This window comes from Chiloscyllium plagiosum, unplaced genomic scaffold (assembly GCF_037043375.1).
Source record: "Chiloscyllium plagiosum isolate Xiang-an unplaced genomic scaffold, Cpla_swu_hap1 HiC_scaffold_27, whole genome shotgun sequence".
NCBI classification, from domain to species: domain Eukaryota; kingdom Metazoa; phylum Chordata; class Chondrichthyes; order Orectolobiformes; family Hemiscylliidae; genus Chiloscyllium; species Chiloscyllium plagiosum.
The window spans coordinates 60,714,906-60,729,692 of NW_028270165.1; positions in this window are offsets into that span (position 1 = coordinate 60,714,906).

The window sequence follows — 14,787 nt, forward strand, 5'->3', positions numbered from 1 at the left end:
CTAACGTCAACTTCTTACATTTCAAATCAATAAAGGAGTACGTTTACTCCGAATATCTGTTGATCCAAATCTTCTTTGCGGAAACGTTCGATCATTCTCGTCTGACGGCCTCTCTCCACATGAATGGTGAGCCTAAACTTTATAAACGGTGTCAGTAAAATCCAATGCCGGACACTGATTTGGTTCAATCGATTTTTTTGCCAAGCGTAATTCACCCAGAGGATGCTGCTGTGTCAAACAGCGTGGGGAATTACTGCAGGGCTTCCGGCGCATGGGACACACCGCAACTGATGTGTTTCACCTTCACCAGTTTATTCCTATCTCGGAGAAGAGAAGTTTGATGATTCGGATCATAGCAGCCAGTCAGAGGACAGGAGAAGAGCACTCAGACCTTCACAAGCTTGTCACCACAGCTGGGTCACCGTGGCCCGTGTATCAGTATGGGATAGTGAGCTGCATCTACTGACTGGAAGCACAGCAAACTGGAGTGCTGGTGGGACTATCACACAGGAGAAAACGGCTTCGATCTATCAACTGGAGTGGCTCCCAATGCGCAACTCCGCTCACCTCAACTGAATAACTGTAAACAAATTACTCCGTGATTCAAAGGAATGCTCGGTTGTGAATCTGTATTGTGTCATGTACCTTCGAGAATGATGTCAAAACACCTTCATTGTTGTGATGGAGTATCCTGTTGGGCAGAATATACCCGTTGTCAAATTTCCTACGTTCTGTTGGTCCAACTCCGATTTCACTCAGAATCACGAAATGTGTGACAGCGCAGACTGAGGCTACGCAGCCCACCTTAGCTCTGCTGGTTCAACACAATATGTAAATAAGTGTCTCATTCTGTCGCCTTCTCCCTGTCAATCTGCACATTGTTACATTGAACATGCCCACCGAATTCCCTTTTGTGTCCATTGAATCTGCCTCTTTGTCACTGTCAGACAGCGACTTACTGAACCCACTCCCTGTGCGAAAACGGTCTTCCTAATGTCACTTTTACTTATTTTCCTGATGACTTTAAATCTCTGCCAAATCGTTCTCGATCCTTTCAGGCCTGGGAGCATTTTCACTGCATTATTTCCTCTGTCTAAAACCCTCATGACGTGGAAAATTTCAATCAGACCAGCTTTCAGCCCTCTGTTCTCCAAAGAGAGCTGCCCCAAACTTTCCAATCTCCCTTCATTGCTGACATCCCTGAGGACGGCACCATTCACGTTAACCTGTTCAGCGCTGTCTGCAATTACTTCACTTCCCCGCTTCCTGAAGTATCACCCTCAGAATTGAGCGTAATACAGGTGGAGGATTCATTCAGACTCGGATTGCGCGGGCGAAAAATCTGCAATACTTGTTTTCACTTTGAACAAGTGTTTCCCTTCGCCGTGTTCACTGCAATGGCAGCTCTGCACCGTCCCTAATTCAGGCAGTCCGATCTTATTGAACGAAGCGGCTTTTTGAGAAAATTCATCAGGTATTTTTGCTCAGGTCAATTTAAGGAATGATGGTTCACCTGGGATTGGAACCCGGGAATTCTCACGCGGCTGCATATGCTCGAAGACCCAAAGCTAGAATCATATCCCAGACTAACGTGCCACCAGCCATGGGTGCAGCCACCTCCGGAAGCAGCTTGAGACTTGCTCAGAACGAAATACATTGTGCATTGCTCCCAGAATTGCAAGCAGGGAAGCGTTTCAAGAACATCTGCTTTTCTTTCTGTCTCCCTGCTCCCAGGACGCTGCTGTTTGTCCCGTCCCCAGGGACCGGGCTGTCTCCACTGGTGGATAATTGAACCATTTCGTTTCTACTTGCAAGCTGTGCTGGTGGAAGGCAGAGCCCTTTCACTCTTCTGCTCTCTCACACTATTACGTGAGGCAGGAGAAGTCAGTTACAGTCATGCGTAGGAAATGGGCAACTTTGAACATGTTCCAAAGGACCTGTTAACGGAGAGATAGAAAGATGCTGTGCTGTCGGGACAGAGAGAAATGGACACCGGAGACTCTTCTCTCAGGTAAATTGATATGAGTACATTTTTGTGCAGCCTGCTTGGTGTTCAGAATATGTCTTAACACAACATTCCCGCAGGAAGTCTTTTCTTGCACCGTTGGTTTCTTTACTGTGTAAATTTGACTTGTGTATCGATGTGATATATTGACCTCAGATACCCGAAGGCTTGGGAAACAAATGACATGGCAAGGAAAAGAACAGATCGCCGTTATACGGGAAAGCTGCTAAAGACATTAAGTGAATAGGAGAAAATGGTTTCGCTTCTGGGTTATGATCCCAGCATGCACCCGTTGTGCCATTCTCCTGCATTGCACGGTAGCTTTTCCAGAGAAGTATTCAGCTTTTCATCTGGCGTGTGACTTGCCTGTTCGAGAATGATGTGAAAAGATCTTCACTGCTGTAGTGTCATGTGCTGTTGTGCAGACATGTCGCCGATGTGCAAATATAAACTCAGAGAGCAATGTACACTAGAGACTCTGAGCTAGCTGCTCATAGTGTCGTTTCCCCAACGGAGCATGAAGTATAAACTGGGTGACTGCTTCGCAGAACATCTCGGTTCTGCCCGCAAAAAAAGGCCATGATCAGCTGCTTTCCTGCCACTTTAACACGCCATCCTGTTCCCTGGCCAACATCTCTGTCTCAGGCTTGCAGCAGTGTTCCAGCAAAGCTCAGCTGCAGATGGAAGAACAACGCCTCATATTCCACTTCAAAACCCTGCAGCCCTCCGGTCTTCAAGATCGAGTTGCATGACTTTAGGGCCTGAAATCCCCTATGTCCTTGACCCTTACCACACACATACGAGCCCTTGTTATCACATAGTCTGCTACGACACACTACTTATTGTTAGCCACGAACGCTCTCCATTAACAGTTATTCACCCTCCCACACGGATCGTTATTCACTCCTTTGGCCCTCCTATTGTTCTCTCTCTGAGTTGGCGGGAAAGAGAGCAATGTGCACTGGAGACTCTGAGCCAGCTGAAACTTGCTCAGTGTGAAGTACATTCCACTTTGCTCCAAGAATTGCAAGCAGCAAAGAGTTTCCAGAACATCTGCTTGTCATTCTGTCCCCGGGATGCGGTTTCTGACATGCGGATCGTCTTGTCGTTCACGTCGGAACCGGCGTGGCGAACCTCTGCAGGGAAGGCACGAAACCACAAGGTGTGCGTTTCAACTTTATCAGCTCATTGGCATCTCAGAGAAGTGGTTTTGCGATTCAGTTCATAGGAAACCGACGAAGAACAGGAGAAGACAACTTAGACCTCCAAAAGCACGTTACTTGAACGGTTTCGCGACAGTATCGGTATGATACGGGGCATTCAGACACTCAGGAAGTCGTTTGAAAGGCAAGATGCTGAACAGAGTACCATTACAAAGGAAAGTCGCACTTTACCTGCACATTTGTCGAAACCTCGTCTACTGCATTCGCTCGTCCTAGTGACTTTAAAGCTCTTCCGAATCACTATAGATCCTTTCAGGCATGGGAGCATTTTCACAGCATTATTTCCTGTTTCTAGGCCCCTACTGACTTGGGAAAACTTTGTTTCTCCGAGGAGAGCAGGCCCAATTTTTCAATCTACCTTTATTGCTGACATTCCTCAAACACCGCACCACTCACTTCAACCTGTCTCAACGCGATCTCCAACCATTTCACTTCCCTGTTTTCTGCCTCATTTGTACTCCAGGCAGCCCAACCTCGTTTTACAAAGGTGCTTTTTGAGAAAAATAATGGGGCATTTTTGCACAAATTAAGTTAAGAGACGCAGCCTCGTCTGGGATTTGAATCTAGGACCGTGCACAAGTCTGCACAGTTAAAGACTCTACCTGAAAATCATGCCCCGAGACCAAAAGCCAAACAGCGGCTATTGCCCCACCCACCACACACCTCTTGAGCCAGCTGAGACTTGCTTGGTGTGAAATACATTTGACATTGCTCTAAGAATTGCAAGTGACAAAGAGTTTCCAGAACAGCTGCTTCTCATTGTGTCTCCCTGCTGCTGTTTGTCCCGTTGTTTCGAAACTTTTCTCTGACACCCGAGTGGCCAGTGACAAGTATTGCCCTCCTCAACGTCGGATACAGAGAACAGGAGACCACTCAGAGGTTGTCACCTCAACTGTGCACATTGGGCCAGTATATCATTGTGAAATACTTATGTCGAAGCTTTTTTGGGAAGCAGATGAGAAGGCAAGGTGCAGAACAGAGCGCTGTTACTGCTAAAGCTGCTAAAGACGACGTTGAATGAACAGGAGATAATGGTTTCTCTTTTGGGTTACGGTCCCAACACGCACGCGTTGTGCCATTCTCCCGCATTGCTGGGCAGTTTTTCCAGAGAAGTATTCACCTTTACATCTGGCGTGTGGCAGGCACGTTTGAGAATGAGGTCAAAAGATCTTCACTGCTGTCGTGTCATATGCTGTTGTGCAGACATACCGTCGATGTGCAAAAATAAACTCTGTCTAAATTCCCACATTCTGTTTTTTGAACTGTGATTTCGCTCAGAATCACTAATTGTCAAAACTCGAAATATTCAAACTTTAACAAAGTGCTCATAGAAATGATTAGTGAACACCAGGAAGAAATTCTTCCGAACTTACCTGGGGAATTTCGCTTTGAGGGTTCTTGAACTTTAAGTGGAAGGAAGGGAAGTTTGCCTCGAGGCTGTTTAATGTGGAGATGTGTTCTCCATGTAAACTGGTCGTAGTTGACCATCCCAGTGCTTCCCGATGCAGGGCTGCCTGACCCCCATGGAGGTTGACTTGTAGCAACTGGAGTGAATCCAGACAGGGAGCAGATTCTGCAAAGGTGCTCAAATACTTTCTATCTCTCTTTTAGGTATTTTCATTGTGTGTTCCCTCAGTTTGGCACGTATGCAGTTTGCACGCTGGAAAATGACTGCTTTTTTTCTCATGTTCACAATTAAAAGTGTAGTTTCTCATGGAACTGAGCCGTATTGAAAGGATTGGCATATTGATATATATATATATATATGCACGTATTAAGTTTAAGATTAGATTAGGTTAGATTTGAATGAAGTTTTCCTCTAAACACACCTAAGCCTATCAGGCTGCATGAGGGATTTCAGGTTTCTGTGTGCTGGGTATTATGTGATCAGCAGGAATCTGGCAAACTATAGGAACTGCCACCTATGTTATGTTCGTTTAAGTGTACTGCCAATGATCACTTACTTTGTGATTTTTTTTTTGCAGGAAGACGTGCCGAAAGAAATCTGAAAACAAATGATACATCAACTTCTGACAGAACCACTTGATTCGTTGGGACTTGAATATCAGCAGCCATTCCAATCAAGAAGACATGGTTGCTTTTGTTTGCTTGAAAGATTTTGGACACTGGTGCGGCAGGAAGAATACTGAGACACTGGGTGAGGGAGAGTCAGTGCGCTGACTGTGAAAAGTGCTTCACACCATTTACTCAGCTTGGGGGAATCAAAGTCTCATCCCTCACGGTGGGGATAGACTATGTCCCCGTTCTGATTGTAATTTCAAACCCAGACCAACGCAAGGAAAGCTCTCCCAATGGGGAAACTGGGGAAATGTGGGGACTGTGGGAAAGGATTCCCTTCCCCATCCGTGCTGGAAACCCACAGACGTATTCACAGCGGAGAAAGGCCATTCACCTCCTCGGTGTGCAGGAAGGGGTTCAGTCGGATCAGCCATCTGGAGACGCACGAGTGGGACCACAAGGGAGCGAAGCCATTCACGTGCCCCATGTACGGGAGGGCGTTCACTCAGTCAGCTGCACTGCTGACCCACCAGTGGGTCCACACCGGAGAGAGGCCGTTCACCTGCTGTCAGTGCCGGAAGGGCTTCACCTGCTCCTCCCACCTGGGGAGGCACCAGCGCGTTCACGCGCCATCGCAGCGGGAGGGAAGGAGCGATGGCCGAGCGCCGCTAACAACCCCGCTCTGGGGACTTTCAGGTTCGTATCCCGTAGCGGCAGATGGCAGAATTGGGATTCGGTCAGTAGTCTGGACTTCAGAATCTAAGGATGAAACCATTTTCAGAGGGCAAAAACCCATCTGATTCACTCATGTCCTTTTCAGTGATGGAAACTGCCGTTGCGGGAAAGGATTCACTCAGTCGTCCCAGCTGCATGCTTTACCCGGCTATACGAAGGATCCAGTTACAAAGGGACAACTCAACTGACCAATAATAAAGAAAGTGTGATAGGGGGAGTGGGGATGAGTGTGTGCACTTTGAGCTTGAGGTGCTTTTTTTTTTAAGAAAATCTACTTTTTGTACGCCTTGTGATGTGGAGATCTGAAGCTGCAACAAAGTTAGGCAACAGGCTGAGGAGTGTCAGATTGAGTTTAATTTAGAGAAATGAGATATTGCATTTTGGTTGAGCAATCCAGGCAGGACTGACAGTTAAGGGGAGTGTTGCTAAACAAAGATCTTTGAGTTGCAGGTAGATAGACTAGTGAAGAAGGCGTTTGGTATGATTTCCTTTATTGATCAGAGCATTGAATAAAGGAGCTGTGAGGTCATATTGTGGCTGTACTTTGGTTCGGGCATTTTTGGAAACTACATTAAGTTTTGCTTCCCCTGATATAGGAAAGAACTTATGAAACTTTGAAAGGGGTCGTGAGAATGTCTGTAAGGAAAACTTGTCCTTCAGCATTTAGACTAAAATGTAATGTTGAATTATAGAACACATTTGCTCCACACTAGAAAATAAACAGGCAGGGAGGGTAAGGCATATAAGAACATTTGCCTTAACATCAGTGAATTTGTATAAACAGGATATTGAGTGATCACATTCACGGCTGTTCCTTTGTGGAATGAATAAGTGTTTGATTCTGACCTCGAAATGAAACTCGGTATCAATTACTTCTCTCCCGAATTATTGCCCTTCACTGTTATCTGTCTAGTTCAGAACATGCAGTGCTTTTGTAAAAATAAATTCCTATAAAGGAAACGTGTTTGCCACAGCACCGCCTTTGTAAAAAAAACTGGTGTATAAAGATAGTATACAGAGTAGCCCGCCAGGGCTCTTGGAAGAAGAGCGATTGCTACTCTTCTGGGTTAATAGAATCCAGTTAGCGTGTCTTATAGGTATCAGTGTTATGTTGTAACGGTGATGGTATTAATGAAGGGGATAATTTAAAATTAAACTAAACTGTCTGTAAGAGTTTTATTTTTATTCCAGACTTCCAAAGAGTACGATCTCCGGGATGAACCAAGATCGGCTGACAGGTCTGAGTCCACAAGGGACTCCCTGGGCTGCCTCAATTTGGCACTGCAAGCAGGGTTCCAACAAGGGCTACATTTGAGTGAAACTGGAAAAGAGGAGTTCCATCGAAGGGTTGGACTCCAGACCAATGGGCCCACAAGGTAAAATTGTACCTTGATTACTCTCTGTCTACATCTGCGTGGTGTTTCCCCCATTTCACACTCTTGGTACCCTGACGGAACCCTAAATGAGATCATTTAAATAGGACTTAAAAACAGAAACTGTCAGGATTTTACAATGTTGAGAATGTTTTGCAGAAATCATTAGTCTTGTTGTTCATTGTCGGGTTGTTGATTAGTGAAGGTTTTAAGTCGAGATTATCTTCTCTGTTCAATTTGGCTTGTCTTGCTTTGCTGTTTTGTCTTGTTTGTTAGTAATGGTTTTGTTCTGTTGGGTGTTCTTCATTTATGAAATATAGAGGGTGGCTGCTGCTTTTGTCATGTATATAAAAAAAAGCTGGCCAGTGATACAATTCTTGCATACTTGGTTAAGCAACTATGTGCAACATCCAGGATTTATGAGACATCTGGAATGTGAGTGCCTCATTTCTCTTAACATGTTCATGTGTATGTACGCGTGTGAGAGACAGACAGAGACTCGGCACTGATTCCCTGCAGCTTGCAGAAAGTTTAATCCTGTGAGATGCATATTTGCATATTGGATGCTTGTTGGCGAATGAATGTTTGTGTTTGTATTTTGGAGCCCTTGTTGATCAGTAGTTTTGTGAAGATTTAAAGTAGGTCGGATAACTATGAGTGTGCCCCTAGATAAGATTGAAGACAAATGTCCCCTAACAGAAATAACAAGTCTATATCCTTAATTATGAGAAACAATTAAGGAGAATATCAGCTGCAGCTGCTCAACAGAATAAGGATTGGTCTCTAGAAGGCACACATGATTTAACTCTATTCACTAAAATTGAACAAGGGATTTGGGAAAAAAGAAAGAGAAGTAAGCAGAAAGAAGTCTTATCAGAGTGGAAAAGGGCAGCTCGGAGAAAAATGGGAAACATCCATGCAATCATCATGGAGACAAAACTGTATTAAAAGGGGAAGTAGTCCATTAACTGAGGAAGGATGTGAACGAAATTGGACAGAACTAAAACATAAATGTGAAGCACATGATTTAGAAGCAGAATTGGAATAGGCAAGGGAGAAAATTTAAAAAAACGCGAAGATTCAGAATCTACGTTGAAACGTCAAGGGCACCAAAGAAAAAGGAAACCGGTGAATAAACAACAGACGGCAATTGAAGCTGCGCAGGACGAAGCTGACAAGGACTGTTCCTTATACCCCACCCTCCCCTCTTCCAAAGACCCATTACTAAAGAATCCTGATCCGTTTGTAGATGGTGGGGGGATACTGATTCGGAGGAGGAAATATTTTATGCTTCTAATCCTGTCAGTTGACCACCTCTGGTTCCCTGCCTGAACCGTCTCCCCTTACTCTGATGACGAACGTGCCAAGGCTCATGACCTTCCCCCAGCTGTCCTGCCGAACAGGAATTCGGCTTACCACAAACCCGGTGCCTACTGTACTAAGAGTCAATTAAAATTAAAACCTGGAAGAAACACTGAAGAGACTCCTTTTGATTTCCACTGCCCCTAAACTAATAAGTCCCGAAGACACTGATGATTTGCAATCAAAGTCTCGGGACCTTAATATCAGATCTTGCACTCACCCTGATGTGGGAGGGCCAAAAGAAATTTCCCGAATAGAAGAGGTTCCTAACCCACAGGCTCTGAATCCAGGACAAACCCAATTTATGGATCTTTATCAACCATGGCAACCTCATGACTCTCAAGCATTATCAATAAGGCTACAGATTATGGAAGGAATCCTCAGGGATCTGTTAATTACATAAATAGGACTAAGACCATTTATAATGCTGCCTCCCAAGACCTAATTCACCTCAGAATGCAGCTTTTTGCCTGAAAAATGGGCGAGTTCTGAGAAATTTTACAAGGTAATAATCATACCCAGCTTGTAGTCCGGCACCCGGTGGAAACTATCAGATTGGATTATTACCTGTCTCCATCAAGCAGTGCATCGTGTAGTTGATGTGGGTAACGTCTTAACATGTAAACCCAGCTCAGGCAAAGAGGCTGAGGAGTTCCTTACCCGTTTTAAGGAATGCTATGGCGCTTCCTCTGGTGACACTAACTACCTACAAGGATGATCATTCCAATTTAATGCCCTATGTATGACTCTTACCTGATCAGGTACAGAAAGCTATTAAAACCCACAATAACCACCGGCAAGATGCTGAGGTTGCACAATTCAGCCGAGAGGTTTGTTACTTCTGAGAACTAAAGGATCCCAAGAGTAAGGCTGCCATCGGCATGGTCAAGACAGAACTTGCCCAAACTACAGTGGCTAACCTTAAACCCAGGATTCAAAGAAGATCTTTTCGTCTGCAAGGTCAGTCAAGCTAGCAAATGAAACCTTCATACTATCGTCCAGTATGGCACGACAGTAGAAATGGTACTATGTATTCACAACATCCCAATGGACCTTGCGGTCCTCCTATGTATCCTTCCCCAACAGTCCATGATGCCCCTATACATCCTCTCATTACTCTTCATTGCCTCCCCTACCCCCTAGCGTCCCCCAACAACTACACCTTTGTTTCAATTGCAGTGAACACGGACATTGGTCCAAGAACTGCCCTTTCTATAGCAGTCCCTGGTTCATCACCGCAGTAAAAACAACAGACAATCTCCTGGTCTCCCTCCCCAGTGACCTCAGCAGGTTGCCCTTTTTACTGCACAAAACCCTTTTCAAAACTGACTCCCGGATATAGGGCAGCTTCCTGCTTTGAATTTTGCATACTTACCGCTAGCCCAGAAGATGGACCTATGCTAATTCTTACCCATAATGGCCATGATATTGAATTTATGTTTGACACAGGAGCCACTGTTTCATCACTTCCCATCCATCTTGCTAATGCTTTTGATTTTCAAATCTTGGACGATGATGAAATCCTGCAGTGTTTTGATAGTTCCTCTAATAAACATGCATACGCTGTCCCTCTGACAGTGGTGTGGAAAAATTGTGTCACGCTCCCTTTTTGCTTTGTGGTTACTAATGGATTACGTATCCTTCTACTCGCTAGAGATCTCCTCTGTCCTCTAAATATTACTATTGAATGTCATGATGATGGTATCCTGATTCAGGATCCACCTCATTTTGTTCAATGCATCAAAACCAAAGCCTCCTCGATGGTGGTCATTTGATTTGGATCCTTATGCTTTTGATCCTATTTTATATAACGTCCCTCACCCCCACATTACTTTAGCTTATGACTCATCCGGGAATGATCTCAGGTTTGTACATATACTATAATCTCTTATTGGGCACGACTCAGCACACTTGGGTGATTGGTGAGATCAGGTCACCAGCTGGTGTCAGTTCCTCTTCATAGCTGGAAAACTGGCCCTCTCATTTTCCCCTGTGTCACCCATTCACTTGAACCCACAACATAAAGCCTGAGAAATAGGTTTTGACTCTAAGACTCTTTTTGACCATTCTGATCAAACTTGCCGTGAAATTCAGCTGCTCACTCAAGGATCAATCCTATTTTGCACAACTTTAGTCGATTCATGGCAGCCTGCATCATCATCATGCCCACCCTCACCCGCAGGACGCAGTATACCCTGGAGTCTGGGTGGACTCTAAAACACAAGTGGGCCATGCTAAGGTCCCACCCATCTCCATTCTGAACAAACCTAATTCTGTCCTCCTGTCTATATCTCAATACCCCCTGAAACCAGAAGGTGAAGCTGGCATTCAACCTGTCATTGATTCATTTCTACAGCAAGGCCTTCTAGTCCCATGCCATTCTTCTGTCAATACACCTATCTTTCCGATCCCTAAACCGGGATGTCCTGAATGTCGTTCACGACCTTCGTGAAGTAAATAAAATCATTGAGGCTCATAATCCTCCAGTTGCTATTCCTGCTACTATCCTCAGCCAAGTTCCAGTTGATGCCAAGCTCTTCACTATCGTTGACCTCCAACATGCATTCTTTTGTCTTCCTTTGCATCCAGATAGCCCAATACATTTTTGCCTCCTTTTAAGGGTCACCAATATATGTGGACTTGCCTACCTCAAGGGTTTATTCAGTCGCCGACACTCTTTTCAGAGACTCTTCACGCCCAGCTTGAATTATTTGAATTTCCTGGAGATGCTACCCTAGTTCAATACATCAATGACCTCCTCGCTAGCCCTGACAAAGTGTCCAATCACACTGACTCCACTACCTTTCTCAACCATCCACATCAATGTGGCTATATTGTACCCCCAAGCAAAGTTAAGACTAATCAGAAAGAAGTTAAGTTCCTAGGTACTCTCATTTCTGAATTCGATCGGTGCTTGACACGTGAACGTATTGATCCTATTCTTTGTATTGCCCCTCTAACCACTCCTAGACATACGGTAGTTTCTCGACCTCATCAATTATTGCCGACAATGGATTCCTAATTGTGCCCTTCTGACCCAAACATTATCTCCCCTGTCCTCGTCTAATGAGCTTTAACGGTATGAACTCACCCCATAACAACTACAAGTCTTTATGGAGCTTAAAACTACCCTCTCTTCAGCACCCACGCTAGGCCAACGTTTGTATGACTGCCACTTTCATCTTTATGTTGGCATCCTTGATACCTGTGCTTCAGCTGTTCTCACCCAGCAACATGGCTCCTCTTGGCGCCCTATTGCCTATTTTTCTACTAAGCTTGACCCCATTGCTCAAGGTATGCCTTCCTGCACCCAGATTCTCTCTGCCATCCATACTATGGTAGTGGCTGCCTCTAATATAACTTTACATCAAAATGTAGAAGTCTGTACCTCGCATTCTGCAGTATCCTTGCTGATTTCTAAATATACTCAACACCTCGTTAAGGTTCGTCTCAGTCGCTGTGAGGTTTCATTACTTCTGAATCCGTTTCTCTCCTTTAAATACTGCTCTAACATTAATCCCCTACATTCCTGCAGGAAGAACCGCTTGAACTGCCTGATCCTCCCCATGATTGTGTTCTCATAAATGAACTTGTTACTAAACCATGTCCTGATCTTTCGGACAACACAGATGTGATCAACAAAACTGGTCAAGATGCAGGGAAGATACTTGCCCAACTGTCGTCTGATTCATGTGGATGGAAGTTTACTTGCTGGCTATGATCGCTGTGTGGATGGATTGTACTGATAGTCCTTGGTCTCATCCTAGGAATATACACCGTCGTCCGCTTATGCGTGAAATGGACTGTACATTATTTTTCACCAAAGCCAAAGAAGAGTCTGCTTAATTGACCCTTGTCTAACCCTCTACCTCCATGCTCGAACTTCCATGCTGAAATCCAGTATCTTTCAGACTCTGCTCCTCTGGACGATGACCTAGCAGAGGAGGCACTTGACTTATTTGAAAATACAAATTGACTGAATGGACTAATTATTGTTATAAGTCAAGTAGTTGACATGAAATAACAAAAGAATGGAATAAGAAAGTCTATAGCATAAAACTTGTTTTTAAACATTTAAACTAAAATATAACATTGAATTATAGAGCACATTTGCTGCACACTAGAAAATAGACAGGCAGGGAGGCTTGGTAAAAGGGGAGAACTCAAGGTATGCAGAAGATAACCAAGTGATAATACGATACCCTGATGCAATTAAGTACATTTGCCTTAACAGTGAATCTGTGTAAATAGGACACAGAGTGATAACATTCATGGCTGTTCCCTTGTGAAATTAATGACAGCGTTTGATTCTGACCCCGAAACGAAACTTGGTACTGTCAAAAGCCTTGTAATTGACAGTCAGGTCCTGTTAATTATAATAGATTCCTATTACCCTTTGCAAGCTAGGCAAACAGAGGGAAAAACATCTTTGCTGTTAAAAGTCCCTGACTTGAGAGTTCAAAAGGACAAGAGAGAGAAACCATTATAGCGCTGGGGCTCCCGAAGCCATTAAAAAAATACCTGCTTTGGATTGAACGTAATTGTATTTTTGAGAGTTTATGATGGTATTGAGTAGCCATTACCGGCTATTAAATATGAACTCTGTAAAAGATAACATTGACGAAGCTTTAACTTACTTGCTGTTCTTGCAGACTACTCTGCAGACCTTTCAGACTACCCCACTGTCAATTCCAACTAATCAGATCTTATGACTTATTTGAATCACAACCCTGAAAAGAGAACATGTTTAATTCGAAGACTAATGAATCAGTTTAAATGCAACCTTTTGGTAACATCTCAGCCTCAGGTACAGTATGATTCAGTGCCTAAAAAGCAGGAGTTTACTCCTAGCTTAGAAATTATTCTCAGCCTAACATTGAAGAGATTCAGGCACAATGTGTCAGGAAGCCATTTTATGGTCAAACGTTTGCCCTCCTGCTAAGAAGCCGTTTTGGAAAATAGTTGTATCTGACTTGTGACCTGTGCAAGGTTAGGAACTCTCAAATTAGCTCAGACTGGTACCTCTTTATGATAGGAGTTAATCTCGCTAGCAGGCACCTAACTCGGCTGGATATGTTTTTCTCACCCGACAGGCTTAGGGCCTGTAGGAGTGATTAGTCAAGCGTACAGGGACCTGTCAATTAACTTTTCTTCCTTACGAATTAAGAACATGCAATGTTTTTGTAAACCTTTGTGCAAAGGAAACCACTTTGTAGCAGTATATCAGAGTAACCTGCCAGGGCACTTGAAGAGTTGGTCCCCTACTCTTCTAGGTTACTAGAACCTAGCTAGTTTAGCTTACCGGTATCAGTGAAGCTATTGCTAAATAAAGGGGTTAACTAAAATTAAACTAAACTGCCTGTAAGAGGATTTTTTTTTATTCCAGACTCTCAAAGAGTACGAACTCCGGGACGAATCGTGAGAGGCTGCAGGTCTACGAGGGATTCCCTGGGCCGTCTCAAATCCCTACTTTGACACTCCAACTCATCCATGTTGACAAGTTAGCCTAAACAGTCTAGTCCCATTTGCTAGCACTCGGCCCATATCCCTCTAAACCCTTCCATCCAGATTCCATTCAAATGTTGTAATTATACCAGCTTTCATGACTTCCTCAAGCAGCTAATTCCATACCCACATCACCCTTTGCGTGAAAAGGTTGTCCCTTAAGTCCCTTTTATTTCTTTGCCCTCTCACCCTAAATATATGCCATCAAGTTCTAGACTCCTCCCAACTTAGGGAAAAGACCTTGTCTGTTTATCCTATCAATGTCCCTCATGATTTTATAAACCTCTATAAAGTCGCCTCTCAGCCTCCGACCCTCCAGGGAAAACAGCACCAATCTATTCAGTTTCTCCCAATAGCTCAACGTCCTTCTAAATCTTTTCTGAACCCTTTCAAGTTTCACAACAAACTTCTGACAGGAAGGAGACCAGAACTGCACACAATATTCCAAAAGTGGTCAAACCAATGCCCTGTATAGCTGCAACATCACCTCCCAACTTCAATGCTTGACACTCTGACCAATAAAGGAAAGCATTTCAAACGCCGCCTTCGTTATCCTATCTGCCTT